This window comes from Opisthorchis viverrini (genome assembly GCF_000715545.1).
Source record: "Opisthorchis viverrini unplaced genomic scaffold opera_v5_123, whole genome shotgun sequence".
In the NCBI taxonomy this organism is placed as follows: domain Eukaryota; kingdom Metazoa; phylum Platyhelminthes; class Trematoda; order Opisthorchiida; family Opisthorchiidae; genus Opisthorchis; species Opisthorchis viverrini.
Window position 1 is genome coordinate 1,092,050 of NW_008751777.1, and position 7,263 is coordinate 1,099,312.

Consider the following 7,263-nt stretch of genomic DNA (forward strand, 5'->3'; position numbering starts at 1 on the left):
TCCACCGCCGACACATTCAGAATACCGTTCGCATCTATGTCGAAAGTCACTTCGATTTGTGGCACTCCACGTGGGGCCGGAGGAATCCCCGACAGCTCGAACTTGCCCAACAGATTATTGTCACGAGTCATCGCACGCTCACCTTCATACACTTGAATCAATACTCCCGGCTGGTTGTCCGAATAGGTCGTAAACGTCTGCGTCTGTTTCGTTGGAATCGTTGTGTTGCGTTTAATCAGAGTAGTCATCACTCCGCCAGCCGTCTCCAGACCCAACGACAGAGGAGCCACATCCAACAGAAGCAAGTCCTGCACAACTTCCGATTTATCACCACTGAGAATCGCAGCCTGAACTGCAGCACCATACGCAACCGCCTCATCCGGATTGATCGACTTGTTCAACTCCTTACCATTGAAGAAATCCTGAAGCAGCTTCTGCACCTTCGGGATTCGAGTCGAACCACCCACCAACACAATGTCATGAATCTCACTCTTGTCCATCTTCGCATCGCGCAAAGCCTTCTCCACCGGATCAAGCGTACTACGGAACAGGTCCGCATTCAGCTCCTCAAACCGAGCACGTGTGATCGACGTGTAGAAATCGATACCCTCGTGCAACGAGTCAATCTCAATGTTCGCCTGCGCACTCGAACTCAAAGTGCGCTTAGCACGTTCACACGCCGTCCGAAGGCGACGGACAGCACGTTTGTTCTCCGAAATGTCCTTCTTGTGCTTGCGTTTAAACTCTTCAATAAAGTGACTCACCATCCGATTATCGAAATCCTCACCACCCAGATGCGTGTCACCGGCCGTCGACTTCACTTCGAATACACCCTCGTCGATGGTGAGGATGGAAACATCAAACGTACCACCACCGAGATCAAAGATCAGCACATGTCGCTCACCTTTACCCACTTTCTTGTCTAGCCCGTATGCGATCGCCGCAGCTGTCGGTTCGTTGATGATACGCAAAACATTGAGGCCAGCAATGGCACCCGCATCCTTCGTCGCTTGACGCTGGCTGTCGTTGAAGTAAGCCGGAACAGTAATCACAGCATCCTTCACTTTCGTGCCCAGATACGCCTCGGCTGTCTCCTTCATCTTTGTCAGCACCATCGACGATATCTCCTCTGGCGAGAACGTCTTGATCTCACCTTTGTACTCCACACGGACCTTCGGCTTACCACCTTCTTGGACCACTTCAAATGGCCAGTGCTTACGGTCAGCTATCACTGATGGATCATCGAATCGCCGACCGATCAGTCTCTTGACATCGAACACGGTGTTGTTTGGGTTCATTGCGACTTGATTTTTAGCGGCATCACCAATCAGTCGTTCGGTATCCGTAAATGCAACATAGCTGGGTGTTGTGCGATTTCCTTGATCGTTGGCGATTATTTCCACTTTTCCATGCTGGAACACTCCGACGCATGAGTATGTCGTACCCAGATCGATTCCAACAGCCGGCATCCTGAACCAAATTCGGCAAGAGAAACTCACGGAAGGAACAAATTAGCAGAAATGGCTGCGGTCGACGGGTACGCGTTCGCTTATATACCGTTTACTGCTGCTACGGTTGTCTAGACGACCTCGAAAGTCTGGATTGGCCTAGGCCGGATATTCTAAGCCAATAGCTGATCGGCCTTTTCAGTAGGCTGGATACTTTTGGCCAATGGTATGTTAGGAGTGCGGTTAACCTTCAGCCGTTTGCTGGCCCAGGTGGCCACATGACGTGTTTGCACGCTGAGGTGAATTCTCGAATTCAGCGGTGGGTTTCGTTCTTGACTGTTTTTTTTATCCTCCTAAACCACTGTAATGTGTCGAATTGCTGACACCAAGCTTTTTCATTTAATAGGAAAGTGTTTGGAAACGGATAGAAGAGGATTGCTTCAGTTCCAGTAGCCATGAGCGTCAATTGCTGTTGATGCGTCTGATGAATAGTTGCGGTTTAGTAAGCATCTGAATGCTTTCTTGTCGTACATTTGTTTGCTTGATACGGAAGAATCGTCAGGTTATTAGGTTGGTTGGGGTTTAAGGCAAACTGGGAACCATTTAACGAGATCGCTCCCAACTAGTCGAGTAGATTACCATCTAGTGTCGGTGTCGTTGGTAGTCGACTTAGTACCGTGCGGTGATGTGACGAAGATGTGAACTCTACTTTAATTTAGTCGTTACCCAAATTAGCCAATCACCGGCGATGGGCTTGAACCTAACTTTCTCGGGGTTCTATACCCTAGCAGCGCACGCAGTCCAAAAAACCGGGTTTTCTGGTTATATGACAGTCATATAACCGTCTACTAACCACATGTTATGGTCAGTTGGTGGTTATTTGCACCATCGGAACCGATATCTAGCCGATTTTGTGGTTATCTGAGGGTTAAATAACCGACTGTGAATCTCGTTTGTATTTCATATACCCGACTGATAACCTTCAAATAACCATGTTTCCCGATGATAAAGCCGTCATCAAGCCGCATTTGTACGTTAATTAATGGTGGTATAACAGTATTTTGCCGTTATTAGGCTATTAATTAGCCGCGTTATTACGGCCTTACACCATACGTAACCACGAAATAACCGTATTTTGCGGCATCAGGGGCGCTGAATAACAGCCCCAGAACGTAGTTCTTCCTAACTCGGCTATTTGACGGTTATTCATCCACTTATTCGCCGAGTTTTACGGTTAACTAACCGTGAAAAACGGTTTTCGGGTTAATGCGCGGTCGCGTAACTGCTTCCTATAGGTATTCTTCAGTCACATGGTTGTTTCACCCCTTGGAGGTGTCCATTTTATGAAAGTTTACTGTCTCGCTCTATTTATTGAGTGGTCCGTTCGAATACAACCGTACCCGAGGGTTCTCACTTCCGCATTCCCAATGTTTTGGTAAACTTCAGGATGATAGTGGTTTCATCCAAAGTACTCTGTTACTAAATTCACAAGATCTATTCCCACGACATCATCTGAGCCCGCGTCTCTACCCGTTTACTCGCTGGAAAACGCTGACTGATCAAAACACTATTCAGTTCATCCTCTGAAATGTGTCCCTAGCTCCTCACTATCGAGTTGAATTGTATAAGAAGCTCCTAGAGCTCGACGGGCACAATGTTGATTTCGGTGTCGACTCTAAAAAGATGAAAGAGGTTGGGGGTTATAGTCTGGTTCTGCCTAACCGAGGTCGTGCGCACACCCCAATGGACACGATCGCGGTACGATCAGCTCTGACTGAAGCCGGGAAAACCATACCAATAAACAACGACTATGATGGCGCGCGTAGATCCCTCAAACGTCGACAAAATAATTAACGGCGCTGATGAATCGTAAAAACCCGGGAAATGTGGCCCTCTGGATCCGCACAGATGCTCTCTTTCACATTAGCAGAAACCTCAGTAAGCGGTTTCGCATTGAGCAACAGTAATTGACCCACGCCACCTATAGCTATTGGCGATGTGGTCTATGTGTGTTGTAGGTTGGCTCGTATGAGATAGAAACCATGCGGCTTCGGACGTTTCGGAAGTTAGCTCTACACAGAAACAGTCTGTGGTTAGTAGATAAATGCAGCAGGCGCTCGCCTTTGTCCGTGAGTCTCGATTCCAGTTCACGGTGACCAACCAGTTGAGCTTCCACAGTGCTAAGTATACCTGATTGCACATTCATATCCCCGGGAACCACAACAAAATCCAAGTACTTAGCCCTCCGCAACACTGTGATGATGATGCACAAGCTGTCTTCAAGTATATCAGAGCTACAGTCTGTTCGAGCGCAAGTGGATTCAATGAACAGAAAGCGATTATTGGCGCATTTACAGGACCCTCATAGATATTGCTGCACAGAGACGACTTTCGACTGGCAACCATTCAACCAGAGACCATTCAGGTCGGTGGCTTAGAACAATACCGACTCCGGTGTAACCAAAAAAGCAGCTTCTCGAGATCGCCAGAGGTGCACAACCAAAGGCGAACGGAAACATATGACAATGTTGTTTCAAAAACCGCACTCGTGTCTTAAATACTTCTCACCGATGGACAGTATACTTACTCAGATTCTTGGCTTTTTAATGCTGCCTTGGAGGAAAACGGCTATTTGTAGGCATATTTTAGCTCTGTCTAGGTCTTATGTTGGCATATTTCGATTAGTCCACTTGATTTACCCAGCTAGCACCCTTCCGGTGCCTAGTTGCCATGCCACCCGAAGGAAGCATGAGGGCTCGGATACTGCCAGGTTGCCCAAGCCTAGAAAGAGTGGCGGAGGTCGGATTCGAACCACGGACTTTCTGTTCAGTAAATTCGCGCTTTAACCACTTGAGCCATCTCGCCCACGTAGTGGTAACCTCTTTGTGTTTATCCACTGGATATGTCCGACCCAGAGATGTCACCGTGTCGTGGTGGTCGGGCTTCTAATCTGCAATGATCCTGCGGCATATACTGGCTGGAACACAGTTCCTAAATGTTCATCCATGCCAGAAAGGCCAAGGGGGAGCAGCCCGATGAAGAACAGCGAGTTCCCGTACTGCGAGTAATCGTATCACGAGGCAGTCTGGAGGCAAAGTCGTACTGTCCTCTGCCATAGGAGTGTGGAGGCAGTAAAACACTTCATCCAGACAACCAACATGTCCATATTTATGGAAGCAGCGATGCTGCCTTCCCACAAGGAAGGGCGGGTTAGTGAAGAGTAGCCCTAAAAACCGCACACTTCCACCGCCCAAGGGTTGCCCGTGGCAGCCAGCACATTATTCGATACGGTCAAAATACTTTTAAAACCAAGGAGCCCGTTGCTGCTCAAAAGGCACCTGCTGTGTGAAGCCGCATCAGGAGTGAGACAGTAATGCCCTACTCCCTACGCCCTCGAGCCGAACCGGCTCCCTACAGCCAAATAGGTCAGAATATCAAGTCATTGGCTCAGGGCAAGGTCCCCCAAGAAATCCTCAACAACCGCTGTCTCGCGGCCCAAACTCGGGAGTCAGAGGCTAGGGTCAGGGTCCCCGAACAAAACCCTAAATCCTCCCATGCCTTGTGGGTCAGACTTTTGAGTCAGAGGCTGAAGGTGGGGTATCTCAACTAAACCCCCTTTGGCCTGGGCAACCGGGAGGTATCAATCGCCCTTGCAGCTCATCTCTCACCGTCATTCCTCTTCATTTCCTCCCAAACCATCGTACAATGGCGTGCAATCAACCCTTCTGTCAACCCGCTAGTCACTGTTCCGTGTCTCAATCATCACCCGGAAAAATAAATCAAAACAATCACCTACTAACCTCAAAAGATTTGATCCACGTTGCAACCCTTAATGTCCGTAAAAAATCGTTCAGGTGTAGCACCCTTTCGGTGCCTAGCTGCCATGCCACACGAAGGAAGCATGAGAGCTTTGATAGTACCAAGTTTCCCAAGCCTAGACAGGGGAAGTCAAGAGGCAGAGGTCGGGTTCGAACCACGGGCCTTTCGGGCAATAAATTCGCGCTCTAACCACTTGGTCCTTCTCGCCCATACTCTATTTCGAATTGAGCGACTGGCGTCCCTTGCTGAAACCTTACTTTCCTTCTCTATTGATGTATGTTGTGTCTCCGAAACACGCATACAAGACCCCATTCAGTCGTGGTTTTCAACTCCCTTGGGACGAGCCCGGATGTTCCACATTTCACTCTTCGGGCATCCGGTGATCCTTACGCAAGGGCTCGTGGAATCCATGGTGTGGGAGTTGCACTCAGCCCCGAGGCTGAAAGTGCCTTACTGGACTGGATCCCAGGAAACAGTCGCCTTTGCGCTGTGCGGTTGTCTGACTCGATTAACACAGGTCGATGTGGTAAACGGTGTCTGTCTGTCGTATCAGCGTATGCCCCAACAGATAGCAGTTCTGAGACTGGGAAGGGAGAGTTTAATCAAGATTTGTCACGACTGCTTCGGTCGGCAAGATGGACGGATATAATAATCCTGGCGGGTTATATGAATGCCCAAGTTGGACGACTAAGTCCGGAAGAAGCACAGTTAGGTGATCGACTTGGTGTCGATGCTGAGTGTACGGATAATAGAGAGCGGCTTCTTCAGTTGTGTGCAGATCATCGTCCGTTCCTGACAAGTACGTACTCCCAGCACAAACGCACACACCGAGTTCCTTGGAGGCCCGCTACCACAAGACAGTCGTGGACTCAATTAGACCATATGGGCTATGAGCGAGATGGCCCAAGTGGTTAGAGCGCGAATTTACTGATCAGAATGTCCGTGATTCGAATCCGACCTCCGCCACTCGACTTCCTCTGTCTAGGCTTGGGCAACCTGGCAGTATCCGAGCCCTCGTGCTTCCTTCGGGTGGCATGGCAGCTAGGCACCGGAAGGGTGCTACAGCTGAACGCTTTTTATCAGTTACCGATGAAGAGCCTCAGTTAAGGTTTGTCGTTCCTTCCCTCATCACACCGTAGTGCGGACCCGCTTGGCAATTCGCTTTCCGCCAGCATTACGCGTACCCAAAGAGATTAGGTCCGTTCATCAAGTTTCAGTAGCTGAAGAGTATCGAGCTGATCTGGCTAGAAAGCTACTGGAAACGGACAGTCATGTGGACGACGAAGATTTCTTGGAGGATGAATGAAGGCGAGTTAGAGATACTCTATTTCGAATTGAGCGACTGGCGTCCCTTGCTGAAACCTTACTTTCCTTCTCTATTGATGTATGTTGTGTCTCCGAAACACGCATACAAGACCCCATTCAGTCGTGGTTTTCAACTCCCTTGGGACGAGCCCGGATGTTCCACATTTCACTCTTCGGGCATCCGGTGATCCTTACGCAAGGGCTCGTGGAATCCATGGTGTGGGAGTTGCACTCAGCCCCGAGGCTGAAAGTGCCTTACTGGACTGGATCCCAGGAAACAGTCGCCTTTGCGCTGTGCGGTTGTCTGACTCGATTAACACAGGTCGATGTGGTAAACGGTGTCTGTCTGTCGTATCAGCGTATGCCCCAACAGATAGCAGTTCTGAGACTGGGAAGGGAGAGTTTAATCAAGATTTGTCACGACTGCTTCGGTCGGCTCGGCAAGATGATATAATAATCCTGGCGGGTTATATGAATGCCCAAGTTGGACGACTAAGTCCGGAAGAAGCACAGTTAGGTGATCGACTCGACTTGGATGCTGAGTGTACGAATAATAGAGAGCGGCTTCTTCAGTTGTTTGGAGATCATCGTCCGTTCCTGACAAGTACGTACTCCCAGCACAAACGCACACACCGAGTTCCTTGGAGGCCCGCTACCACAAGACAGTCGTGGACTCAATTAGACCATATGG

General features: G+C 49.2%; 1 protein-coding gene across 1 annotated transcript in view; it reads right to left on the reverse strand.

The window, feature by feature from the left end:
* T265_06061 (hypothetical protein) overlaps positions 1-7,263 on the reverse strand; it is a gene marked incomplete at both ends in the record, with an annotated part of 228,146 nt that overhangs the window by 500 nt on the left and 220,383 nt on the right. The gene's annotated exons all lie outside the window — the stretch shown is intronic.